Source organism: Lissotriton helveticus, chromosome 7 (genome assembly GCF_964261635.1).
Source record: "Lissotriton helveticus chromosome 7, aLisHel1.1, whole genome shotgun sequence".
In the NCBI taxonomy this organism is placed as follows: domain Eukaryota; kingdom Metazoa; phylum Chordata; class Amphibia; order Caudata; family Salamandridae; genus Lissotriton; species Lissotriton helveticus.
Window position 1 is genome coordinate 611,597,225 of NC_136068.1, and position 14,455 is coordinate 611,611,679.

Consider the following 14,455-nt stretch of genomic DNA (forward strand, 5'->3'; position numbering starts at 1 on the left):
TCAACAAACAGCACAAAATCGTAGTCAGGCAGTGGCTCATTTTGGATATCTGGTCTTGGATTGATGCACAGTTCAGTAACATTGAGACAGTCATTCACTACTTCACAATCATCATTTTCATTCTCAGGCAAGTTTGCAGGATCAAAAGTAGTATGGAGCTTCAATGTCACATTATACGCTAGCAGTATGATCTGCTCCTTCTGGTCAAGGGGCTATTTGTTTTGGATACTGGTATGGCTCAACAGTATCTCTACAGAGTGAGGCAGAACAATGGTAAGAGGATGACCCATCACAATACTTTCACACCGCTCTATGCTGACACCTGTCACTTCCACAGGTTTAAGGCATCCACACAGCGCTGCAGCTACAGAATAAAAGGTAGCAGAAAAATATGCAACTGGTCTTCAAGTATTACCATGTAACTGTGTAAGCACTGAGAGAGCACAGTCCTCCCTCTCACTGCAAAAGAGGGAAAAACATTTGGTGTAATCTGGCATTCCAAGTGCCCGGGCACAACAGAGACTTTCTCTCAGCTCTAGGTAGGAAACCAAACAGTTGTTATTCCAAGGTAATAGATCAGACAGGTACTTGCATGTCAGCTGTTGGAAAGGCTTGGCCATTAGGGAAAAGTTGGGGATCCACTGGCGACCGTAGCCCACCATTCCCACAAACATCCTGATGTCTTTCTGAGTAGTTGACAGATTCATTTTCAGACTTGCTGAGATTCTTTCTTATGACACCTTTCTCGTTCGCTTCTCAATTTGATGTTTGGGATACAGGACTTCCTTTTGACAATACTGTAACTTAGTTGGGGACACTTTATGTCCATTCTGAGCCAGGTGGTACAACAGAGCATAGTGTCTTGTTTACAAACCTCCGGTGTGTTCAAAGCGACCGACAGGTCATTGACGTACTGCACTAAAACTGAGTTACAAGGCATGATTTAGGACTCAAGATTCTTTTTGAGGATCTGATTAATGATTGACCGGTTTGCCGCATACCCTTGTGGGACTCTGCACCATGCCAAAACACAGATCTGGTACTGAAATGCAAAGAGGAACTGGCTGTCCTAATGCAACAGTATGGAAAAGAAGGCTCAACACAAATCAATCACAATGAAAACCTCAGCCTCACATGGAATTTAAATAAAATCACAGCTTGGTTCGGGACCATGGGACAACATGGAAAAAATTAGTATTAATCTTTCTCAGGTCATGGAATATGCTGTATTTGCCGCTAGGCATCTGCAAGCCCATAATGGGTGAGTTACACAGACTCTCTGTTATCTCTTTCAAAATGCCTTGCTGTGTCATAGAGCCAATCACTTGAATGATCCTGGCAATTGTTTCCAGGATCAAATTATATTGTGGGGTTCTTGGGTAATCAATATTTGGCTTTACATTAATGTGGACAGGTTAAACTCCTTTGATGAGACCTATGTCCTTTCCAGAAAAATCCCACACCTCTAGCTTTACAATGTCTTTCAAGCCTAGTGCAAATCCAGTGTCTAGACCATGCATTGCCAATTTAAATACAACATCCTCTTCATGAGTGTGACATTCTATACCCTTTGGGGTGCAATAAATGGTTAAATGCAATTTGCACAACAGGTTCCATCCTAACAGACTTACAGGACTCGAATCGCACACCACAAACCAGTGATTCTCCTCCAACAACCTTATTTTAGGAGGCACAACTTTTGTCACTGTGCTTGTCATTTCATGGTTTGCAACTTGGATTTTTTTTCCGAGAGGTGTAGGTTTGAAACTTTCACTGTTGTAACAGTAGAGCGGGTAGCACCAGTATCAATCATGAATGATACGGGGTAGCCATTCACTTCACCTTCTACGAATCAACCTCTTTGGTCTACTTCCAAGATTGCCCCAAACATGCAATTGTTCGCTCTTCTAAGGCACCGTCATTGTGACAAGTCAGAACCATAATCCTCAAATGCTTTAAACATAGGAAATTGTTGAAATGCACCCCGATTCTGTAAAGAATTCTGATTTAAATACGGGTCTGGATTTGAGTTAAATCGAGGACCATTCACATTCTGCTGAGGCATCAGGGCTTGTGAAACATGCTTCACTGGAACTTGGAGCATATTGAAATTTTGTATTCTTAGCCTCTGGACATTCTGTGACTGTACGGGGATATTATTCTGAGGCTGGATAAATCCTGAATTCTAAACCTAATTCCATTCACCATGTTATAGGGATTAAGACGACATTCCCGCTTCCAATGCCCCAACGTATTGCAATAATGACAAGAATTCATTATCATCAAAGTGGCCACATCAGTTCCAGTACTCAGGTCAATTGGAGCACCACGACCTCTACCTTGTTGAGGGAACCCATTTCCACCTTGCATCACAGGAGCTCCCTGCTGATACACCCCTTGCATAGAGCCAGCATTTCCCACTCAGATTTCCCTTCTGTGCAGCTCTCATCTGTGCCACCATTCATTTCTCCTTTATTCGCTTTTGCTTCATCTCCAACTCATCACTGCAATATTTTGCGTATCTCAAAATTTCATCAACCAACTTATTCTGTCAACAAATCAAATGCTGCTGAATCATCATGATAACCTCAGGTCTCAATCCCGTAACAAACCGAGACACAACATTTCTCATATTTTTAGGTTCAAGAGTCTCTGATCCACAGCACTGTTTAAACACCTGCAACAATCTCTCATAGTAGGCATGCACTGACTCCTTGGGCTCTTGGGTCTTCCTGTCAATCTTGACCAAATAAATATCTTTAGCTGGTATTTTTGCTTTTATAAAGGTCATCACCTGTTGATACTTTCATCACTAAAGGTGATGGAGCATTCAAAGCTGGATTTCTTTGAAGCTCTTTCTACTGCTACTCTATAACCACTTTTCATTATGTCTACAAATCACTCTGCACCACAATATTAAAAACGGTACTCAATTCCACCCACAAGATCTTTGAAATATTCACAAATCGCTCAACCTATGAATACTATTCCTCTGGTTTCTCTCTCAACTTGGGAAACTCATTTGTAAACAAAGCAAGATCACTTATACTCCAAGGTACATAGACAGAACTTCCACAAGGCACTTCTCTAAATGCAAACGATGTGATGCCCTCTCCCTTCACTGAGGGCAGGGTTGGATGTCCTCTAGGTTTCTTTTGTTCCTTCTTTTTTGCCCATCTGCCTTCCCACTTATGTAGCTCACTGCATTTTCATGTGCTACTAATCAGTTCTTTAATCTGCAATCTCATTCCTGATGTTCTCATGCTAGTTATATCATTCTCATCAAAGCACCCTGTCGGAGGGATGGGTGGAAACAGAAGCGAGAAGGCCGTATAGGGTTAATAGTGAAGCTTTATTAATCAAGAGATCATCCGTTGCATACAGGATGTGGAGTCCCAGGAATATTTCTTCAAAATGCTTTAAATGCGTTTTAATAAGGAAAAGGGCGTTTCTTCATGTTTTCCTCTCCTCTGTTCCTTCACAGGTGCGCAGTTTCCGGAAGAAGGAATCCCAGGAGGCTTACAGGCGCAGAACAACACAAACAAGAGAGACAGTAAGTATTATCCTACTGGTGTTCTTAACTTTTCACCACACCCGGGTGAAGACAAACAGGGATTAATGTGGTGAAGAAAATAAAGAAGGTGCTGTACTCTACACACCCCTCTAAGGAGATCCTTTACTGTAATTCCCCACTCTTGGCAGACTGTATTATAAACGGGTATACTAAGGCTCTGCTTTGAATGGGGGGGTATATTTGGCACAGAAATAAAAAGAAAAAATAACTGTGAGCGGAAAGGGGAAAAAAAGAAAAAAGAAAGGAAAAACCAAGTATCACAGACTTTGAGTGAAGTCAGGGCTCTTGAATAGGTATTTGTCGAGGTAGGGGCTGGCGTGCTATAGTTTGCTTGGTAACCCACCACCCACACTTAACCCAGGTGCCTGTAGCATGTGCCGCCTTATGTCACAACTCCCCTGAGTTGCGGCGGCTCCTTCACTTCCTCCGGGGACCACCTCTCTTCCCACCATACGTCGGGGGCTTATTGGTCCTCGTTGTCCTCGGCAGCAGCGTTGTCCTGGGCAGCAGCATTGTCCTGGCCAGCAACATCATCTTGGGCAGCAGCGTCGATCTGGGCAGCAGCGTCTTGACTGGCAGTATCCCCAAGGCCTTTCTCAGCTCTTACCAGCTCCCGCTTTTCACCCATCTTTGTTTATTTTGTCGTTTCCTCTGCAATCTTTCTCGAGCCTTCCTACTTTCACCAAGCCTCTTTCTGGTTGTTGTCCCTCTTCTCTGTCTCTTTTTCTCCTTTGTCTCTTGTGAGGGATTGGTTCTTGCGGCTCACATGACCAGGGTTGGTCCCGCCTGAGGCTCGCCGATTCTCCGCCCTGTAGAGGAGAACAACAGTCCTACGTTAATGTTGTCATTCTCTTCCAGGGCTCGTTGGCTGCATCGGAATCCAGGATGTGTGGACCCCATGGCTGAGAAGTAAGAGGTAAGTTGGGGTTTCCGGGAGGTGTCCACGGTGGTTCCTCCTTCACATACTGTGGCTTTTCTGCAAAGACTTAGTCCTGTTAAAGTTGACATTGTACTTCTGAGCTTATTCTGATAATATCTCATGAGCCTGGCCTACACTTCTGGTAACGTCCTTCCACATAAACACAAACTCACTCTTTGTTGTAAATATTTAATCAGGCAAGGTCAAGATTTCCAAGTATCATTTCATCCTATTCTAACTTCAACTTAGCCACATCCACTGCATTGTCTCCCACTGGGGACAGAATTACCTCTTTGCTCAGTCCTGAGGTTGCATCTTCTCTTGAGGTTTTAATTAACCTTTAAGCCAAGAATCAAATTCTTTTGCAGCAGAACCAGTCTGTGCCACAAGGGCGTTATACGTTAATCCTTCCCTGGGGGTACTGTGATTAACATTCAGAGGTGAAATCCAAATGGACATGTAAAAATGTGGTGATCTTTGAGCAAACCCCCCAATAGAGGTGAATCCTGTCTGGTTAATAGTTGGATCTCCACTTGCAGCACAAAGGGTATTTGCTTAAATTGGGACTAAAGGAACGTGAGGAAAGCCTCCCATTCTTAGACCCATATGAGTATTACCTGTGACACCCGTCCCAGCAGGAACTGCCAAATTATGTGTTGTGTTCCCTGTCAATCCAGGCTTATACAGAGGAACTGCGGGCCAATGGTGACCAGTACAGTAAGTACATCTGGGGCATTCAAAACAGTAAGGTTAATAGGGGTCTTGATCCCTCCACTCTCTCTCATCAGATTAAGACTTGTATTCACTGGTGCAGTAGCTTCTTCTGGGATTCCACTGACACCTGCACCACGCATTCCCTCCAACTGGGTCTCGTGATATTGGGGTGGATGAGTTGACAATGACACGTCCAAGAGATTATCACTAGAATCGCTATTACTGGCTCATCTTCATTCTTTGCGTTTTCTGTCTTTTCCCCATTTTTCTTCCTTTTCTTCTCTTCCTTCCCTTTCCCAGTTTCCTCGCTTGTCGAGACAGGGTACACTGTAGCTCGCTTTATCATGTCCGTCTCCACTTCTTTTGTTCTGTATCCCACCTAACATCAGCATAATAAAGCCCTGCCTTTCTGACTCTCCTCTGATACCTTCCCTTCCGCCTAACATGAGCTGCTTGCTCCCAAGCATTAAGTACTCTGTACGGTGTGGGTCAATGAGGCATCTTCATTTCATATAGTATTCTTTGTAGATTTACAATGATTCTTAAGTTAAACGTGTCATAGCTTGAAAACACTGTAATTTCTGTGTGTTTCTCTGTGATCTTATGTTATTGGTTAAGATAATTACATGAGTGAAGGCCCATATTTATACTCGTATAATGACCAAGTGTATCTTCAGGTGGTGCCCCTTCTCCCTCTAGAAGAGGTATTCTCACATCTACCCTAAACAAATCTTGTATGGCCTTAAAGCATTTCATTTTTCATCAACAATTGCAATAAACATTCTGTCCCAATCCAGGAAATATGTTCTTTACACATAGTTCTCGTTCAATGTCGACAACCAATAACAGTGCATCACCCTATGACGTAGTCACCCAACAACATCACAGCTCAACACCAACCGACCAATGTCAGCGCGACACACTGTGACGTCAACCTCACTACTCATAGCAGTTCACCCTCCTTTATAATTTTCACAAACGCATTGTTCTCCACACTAAGCATGCAACACAAAATGCAAAGCGACTTCAACAAATAGCTTTGTCTGCTCCACTAAAGAAATCAAAAGTATTTAATTAATCACACATGAAATAGTTCGGAGTGACACTTTCTGACCTACTCGGATGCACACTTGAGTGAACCCACAACCATCGTAAATCACCTGGATTGCTACAGCTTCTCCTTGTGCACTAAGATCCACTATGCCAACCACACCTTACTCTCACACAAAGATAAATGTCCATATCTCAATTTTTATTGTCAACAACATCTCATGACGAAGACCACAAAACTCAGCAGACAATTACAATACAGTGTTTTCTACACTTTTGAATATCATTCAGGGATCTTAGGCTACATCGAGCCCAATAACAACTTCAAACTTCTTGACATCAAATGCTACACTTACAAAACAACTTAAAACATTACTGCATAATAGCCCAAATTTCTGCACAACACTGCAAGATAGCTGAAAGCAATTGGAATGTGCAGCCCCATTAATACTCACTCCTCTACAGTTACAAGTCTCTCCTGAACTGTTGGAACTCCACTAATCCTCCGACGCAAGACATGAGTTTTAGGGACTTGGACTGGGTCAGGACAAATTCAGAATGAGATACCCTAACTCCCTCTGCTTTAGTAACCAAACATCCTCTGCAACCATCTGATGTTGCTTTAGAATGCGGTTCCCATTTCCATCCAATGGACCTTTGTGGCTAACTGAGAGGCAAAGGGGTTATCAGTCAATTAACAATTTAAAGTTCTGTAGCCCGTTTAACCACAGAATGAGGACCAGAAATCAATAACAAAAGTTAAGTGAGTTTATTACACATTAATACCTAATTCAGAGAATAAGCAGAAGCAAGAACGTATTATGTACATGGAGCATTACAACAAGTATATTAATGCCCAGAAACAGATTCCAGCTTGACAATAGAAGCCCAATAAAAATTACAATCAGAACAATCTATATACAAACGAATACTACTCGGTGTTCCTCGGAGAAACTCAGCTTCTCCTTCCTAAACAAGAATATTTCTAAATAGTTAAATCTAAATTTTAAGTTTATGTATGAAAGGGCTATCAAGAAAGGTCAGCTGGAAATTTAGACGTAAAGGAAGGTGTCAGCATAGTGTGGATTTCAGTAGAAATCTTCCTAATGGAACAGGTGTTTAGCATATAGCTTTACACTTGCAAGAATAGGGCAAGCAGAGATGTCTGTACCTCTCTAAGTCCAAAAAGGTTCTGCTCTAAAATCTAACAATGCATACATTAATTAAACCACACAGATACATCGTCATCACCTGGACCTCACACCACCCCTTCTGGAACCAATGGTGGTGAACTTCCCACTGCGAAGGCAACATCTCCAGATTGACTCATCCCATGAAACCTGGACACTCACAATGACCTTGAGTGTCCCACCATCCCTCATACACGAAGAATAGGCTGTACATCGCTGCCAAAACTTTCTGCTCCAGCCCTCGCTAACACTAATACATAATACTCCTTTGTCTATCTAATGAAGTATTGAAACAACATCTGCAGAGAAGAGAACATGCAAAGCAAACAAACAAATACATTTCTACACTCAGGCCTAGTTGAATAAGCTCTGCTAAACACTACAATGTGCATTTCAACTACATGATTATATGTGAACGTAAAATAAATGCAGCAATCTAAATGCAACTTAGGTAAATGAGTCATGATTACATATGCAATGCACTTTTAAATAAATGCAACATAACTTGAGACAAAAGTGTTAACAGGTCTGTGAACTACATTTCTTCATGGTTAGACTAAACAATAATGTACGCACATTTATGAATTTCTAGTGTTTTACAGTGAAAGCATTTCAGTATTAGATTTGAATACTTCACTTCTCATTATTAAATGTAGGCACACAGAGTATATGGTACTAAGTGAACCCATATATTGCGCTTCTGTGACATGTAAGGATGGAGCTAAAATTGCATTGCTCCAGTTCTATGCCTTTCTTGTTATCTTTGTGCAGTATGGGAACTTGGTGGGGCGTAAGGGTGGCTTCATTCTCCTGCTTTCTTTCTGGTCTCTTCATTTGTTCATCTTCCATTTCTGTAGCTTTTTTGGATCTGACTCTAGGGTTCTGGGGAGTATCATGGACATGTTTGTGGTAGCCACTGGGGCACCTTTGGTTGTGGTTACTTCCTAGTGCTTTGTATGTGTCCTCTGGCTGGAGATTGTTGCACCTTCTGTCATCATTCTCTTCTTTGTCTCCTTCAGTTGAGTGGTTGGAATGATAGGCGCCTTTCTGTTTATAGATGTCCTATTCTGTTTTGTACCTTGCGCTTCTCTTGCTTTCCATGACATTTGACAGATTGCAATGCTATGTGTGTCTTACTGTTCCTTTTGCTACGTGGCACTTTTTCTCTGAGTTGTATTATGGTTTTTGCAACTTTTTTGGTGTCTTGGCTAGTGGAGAAGTGCTTCTCTCCTCTGTTCTGTGACATTCAAATGTTAGTTCTCTTATTCGCCTAGAGAGTGCCACCGGCCTTATAGGGCTTTTAGCATGATACATTTGACTTATTGTCCCCATGTTGCCTGGTGTTTGTGGTTTTGTTGTGTGTTGTTGGTGGCACTCTTTGTTGGACCCATTGGTAGGTTTTGGGCTTGGTGTAATCAATAATCTTTAATCAGTATTTTCAGCATTGTTCTGGTTTGATCAATGCCATGTGTTGTGTAGTCCCTATGTGGCTAAGCTGAGGTGCTTTACCCATCCTTCTTCTCCTTCTCTGGAGGGATGTTTTGGCATTATCCTCTGTGCTTGAACCTGTTCTTTTTCGGCTCTTTGGTTGGCTGCATTATCTCTTTCCTCCATTTTAACTGTAATTCCATTTTGCCAAGACTTTTCTTGTTAGCTATTCTCTTCCTTGAAAACTCCCAAGTAATTTTTGTAACGTTTGATTGTTTCCTGGGGGGTATTTCTGGGTGTTCTTCTGGTGGCTTGTTGTTGGACTGTTCATTGGCCATATTTTCTTTTTTGGTTTTGAACTCTGACATTGGTATCTTGCTTATTTTTGTCAGGGTGTTTTCTTGGATTCACATTGCAATCACAGCGTTGGTAATATGAATGGCCTAGTGTGTTCTGTCTTTTAATTCAGAAAATTGGATGCTCTTGTGGTCTTCATGAGTAATAAATGGGACAAGGACGAAAAACGTAGAGGTAATTCCTCGATTACTTACTGTTAATCTTCATTGCTCTTAAATCTACTCATCTTTGTCACAATTTTTAGGACCCGCCCGCCATCCTGGCCTAGTCCAGCAATGTGATTCAGCATTAATGGTGCCAAGGTGGCCAGGCCTTGTATTTTCAGCATGCTTCTGTCTTGAGGTGGCATTCACCTCATGAGTAATGCTTCAATTACTTACTGGTAATTGCATTACTCTGAGTCCTACTCCCTCGCTTCCCTTACTTACAAAATTGAGGCATCCCTGCCTCACCAGACACCCGTACCGACGTGATTTGTCACGTGGGGACTATATATAGCTCCCAGCCTCCTCATACCTCCTGTAATACCACATAGATCGAAACCATACCAAAAGGTTGGCCTGGACCATCAGGGAGGGAGGGAGGGATGTAAGTAAGGGAAGCGAGGGAGTAGGACTCAGAGTAATGCAATTACCGGTAAGTAATTGAAGCATTACCTCATCGTCCCTCCCTCGCTTCCCTTCCTAACAAAATTGAGATGTACAAAGCCAAACAGGACAACCAAAGAAGGTATGCAAAAAACAGGTTTATTAAAAAACACAGAAGACCAGGGAAAAACCACTATTCAGGAACCATAGTGGAAAGAACCCTGTGTCCAAAGTCAACCTCCTGTCCAATCCTGTAATGAGAGGCAAATGTCAGCGGGGAAGCCCAGGTGGCAGCCCGGCAGATCTCCGAAATGGAAGCCCCTTGGACCTCCGCACAGGAAGCAGCCATGGAGCGAGTGGAACAACCCTGAACCCCCAAAGGAGAAAGGTGACCCCCCTCTTTGTAAGCCAAAGAAATCAGCGAACGAACCCAACGACTGAAGGAAGGAGTAGAAGGACGCAAACCCCGATTCACAGGACCAAAATTAACAAAAAGGGAATCCGAGAGACGGAAAGGAGCGACCCGCTCCAAATAGACCAGGAGAGCCCTCCTAACATCCAAAGAGTGAAGCCGGACCTCAGACTCCGAGGACGGAGAATCAAAAAAGGAAGGAAGAACCAACTCCTGATCCCTGTGGAACTGAGAATCCACCTTAGGACGAAAGGAAAGATTCAGCCGCAACACGATTCTGTCATCAAAAATTCGACAAAAAGGGTGCTTGGAAGAAAGAGCACCCAGTTCACCCAGGCGGCGAGCAGAGGAAATGGCCACCGGAAAGAAGGTCTTGAAGGACAAGAGGCGCAGATCCACCGAAAGCAAAGGCTCAAAGGGAGAAGACATCAAGGCGTCCAAGACCAGAGAAAGATCCCAGGTCGGAAAATGCCTCCGAGGGGCAGGAAGAACATTACACAAACCCTTAACCCTTAAAAAGGCGACAGACCAACCCCTCAGAATCAGAGAGATTGCTCCAAGAGCTCCGAAACGCCTTAATCGCCGCCCATTGCAAACGAAGGGAAGACACTTTCAAGCCCAAGGCAGCACCCTCCTGAAGAAACAGCATCACCTCAAACAAAGAAGAGGTAGCAGGGTCCGAACCCCGGACAAGACACCATCGACTGAAAGAACGCCAGTGACGCAAATAAGACTTGTTGGTCGAAGCGCGCCTAGCCGCCTGCAGAGTAGAGGTCAAACCAGCCGGAACCCCTTGACGCAGAAGACCTAAGCGTTCAACCTCCAAGCCGCCAAGCGCATCCGGCCCAGAACATCCCGTTGCAACGCCGGGAAGACCAAAGGGGGAGGGGACAGAGGAAGCAACCACTCCACCTCCGACCTCATCTCCACCAGGAGAGGAAACCAGGAGGCACGAGGCCACGCCGGAGCCACCAGAATCACAGAAGCCCCCGAGGACCGGACGCGGAGAAGAAGGGGGAAAGGAGGAAACGCATACAGAAGCCCGTGGGGCCAAGGGCAGGAGAGAGCATCCACCGCCCAGGCCGACCCCTCCCGACAGCGGGAGACAAACCGGGACACCAAGGCATTTCCCACATCCGCAAAGAGGTCCACCACCGGAACACCCCAACGCATCGTCAGAGCCACAAACAACTCCCGATGAAGGCAGAAATCCACAGAAGACGGAATGGCCCTGCTGAGGGCATCCGCCCGGGAATTGGACACCCCCTGAATATGGATCGCCGAGAGCACCAACAGATGAGATTCCGCCCAAACAAACAACCGCCTCGCCACCAGGGCTAGAGAAGAGGACCTCGTCCCCCCCTGCCTGTTGACCGAAGCCATGGCAGTGATGTTGTCCGTCCTGATCAGGACCACGGAACCCCGCAGAAACCGGGAGAAGGCCAACAGAGCTAAACGGACCGCCTCCAACTCCCTCCAGTTCGACGACATCCCGCTCTGAGCGGGAGACCAGAAGCCCCTGGACTGATGAACCCCCAGCCAGGCCCCCCATCCCGAGAGGCTGGCATCGGTGGTCACCACAACCGGAGCCGGAGGAGAGAGAGAGACACCCTTCAGCAAATGACCTCGAACCAGCCACCAACCCAGAGACGACCTGATCTGAGGGGAAACCGGGATTGGAGAAGAGAGGGGAAGGCAATGGGGAGACCAATGCTCCAGAACATGAGCCATCAGAGTGTGCAAATGGAATCTGGCCCAAGGAACTGTGGTAAATAAAATATTACCCTGGCAGAATTTCTAGGCATTAACAAAGTATCATGCATCAAATGAGAGACAGGATCCGTGGTATCTGAGTTAAAATGGGCTTTATTCCAATAACTCGAGTCAAAGGGAGAATATGTTCCATCACCTCTGAGGTTCAGGAAGAGTCTTCTAACAATTATTTACTGAACATAGTATATATACATTTCTTGTACATAGGCTAAGCAGAGCAAGAAAGAAAATGAGATAAGAACATGTGGGTGTACATGAGGGTGTGTACTTTGATGAGTCATGGGTAGGTGATAGGTAGGTGTCATAGGTGGGTGGGTACTTAGGAGGAGTTTGCATGACCAGCTGGAACTCTGCCCTACTTGTGTGCAACTTGGACATGACGTGCAATTGACGTGTAACTGGGAGGAGAGCTGACTTTCAGTCTAGCAAGAGATCTCTTGTGTCAAGGCGACTTGAGCACGTCTTGTACAATCTGATATGATAGGGGATGTATTATCTGGAGCAAAAGTTGTTCGTCACTAAAAGACAGAGAGGGCATATTTATTCGTTGCATGAGCTTTCTATGGGTGCAAGCACTGTAATTCACTTAAATGGAGACAGAATGGCTAGGCCCTATCTCCCTCGGACGGGTTCTGTTTACTTTTCCTCACCGGGCAGGGATGCCACTCTGTACAGCAAACAGATAACTGTTATTCATAATACTGTCTTGGCAGGCTTCTTGCTGACGTGACTGCAATTTCTCAGTGTGCCAGGAATCATGAAAACAATATTTCAGAAAGTGGTTTCAGGCTCAACCACAAAAAATATAGGGTTCAGTACGATATTTATTTAAAAGTGCACAATGCAAAATGTAAATTGCAAATACATGGGCCTTCATTTTTGCTTAATGTTTGGGAGACTTGATGACTTGCATTTCTAATGCAGGACATGATTGCAGGGGCCTAGTGATTCAGGCCACTACGAGGAAGTGCATGGGTGACATGCACATGACATGTAACATAGGGTACACGTAGGGGACATCCTGGTCAGGCAAAATTTCATTTTCCTCATTCCCTCCTTGTCCCCTACGTAACCCTTTAGGATACATCTATATTCATGAGACCGTATAGTTCATCATACAGAATCATTTGTTCATCTTTAACTCTTTGTTTACGTGGATGGGGAACACAGGCAGTGGCACACAGGCCGCAAATCGCCGGGCCACACTGCAAACAGAGACAGCAACCAAATATCATAAGTAGGATCATTCCTAGGAAGGTCAGCACTTTCCATCCCCAAGCAGATATTATACCCCAGAACCAACTGGACCAAGTCCATGTGCCTGGATCTTGATGTATGGCATGAGCAATTTTGTGGAGTCTTGTTATTGCTTCGTACACAGATTGTGCATTATCTGGGATGAAAATGCAACAACTAGATCGGATCACGCTACAAGCTCCGCCCCTATCCGCCAAGATGACGTCTAGAACGAGGCGATTTTGAAGAACGACAAGTCTAATAGCAGACTGTTCCTGGGTCAAGTTCGCCAGGGCAGATGCAGTTATATTTCCAACTGTTTCAAGAGTCCTTGTTAACCTGCGTATCAGTTTACTGTTTTGGACGGGACCTATGAAGTAAAAGAATCCTTTGTTGAAATCTGTATATTGCTCCCAAGCTGTTTCAGTCTGATCGATCCCTGCGGAATCTGTCTCTCTCTTTTGTCTAACATGTTCTAGTTGTGAATCTCTGTGATAATGGGATGGGGCCAAGAAAACAGGTGGCAATAGGAATGCTATATAACAAGTCCCACCCCAGTCTAAGGGCAGATGTACATAGGCTGTCTGACCACAAATGAAATAGGTATGGCGTGATGTTTTGAAAGAAGAAAGTCCTTTATCGTTAAACTCTACTACAGTGTTACACTCGCTGTGTCCCATATGTACTGAGCCTTTCTTTTTAACACATAAATCACCTTTTGCTGGCAGGACTGAAATAAACGGTGGACCTGTATTTTGCTTGGGCTGAACGTTTAACATTATAAAATTAACGGATGCATTTCCCTGTTCGTACTCTTCATTCTCTAAATCGGTTCCCTTTCTTTGGGGGAATCCGTCTTTGTCTGGAAAGCATGCTTCATTCATTACTTTATTCAGGTTTCCATATATCCAGCCACCTGGATAAGCTATGTACCTTCTATCTATTGAGGTCATTAGAGCAAACCATGCTCCACATGAACCATTGTGTGAGAACGGTAAAGGGTAGAAGGGCAGAACTCCCTTCGTTTCTTGATAAGGAGGCAGTTGGCCACATACCCAGCAATCAGTCGCATTGCTGGTCTGGTGAGAATGGTGTAACATTCGAATAAAAGTATTGTTACGTAGTGCAAGTCGATATGACAATTCATGAGGAGGCAGGTCACTAAATGTATGCTCTGCGGTGCTGTTACTGGAAGAATGTATATGTGAGGAAATG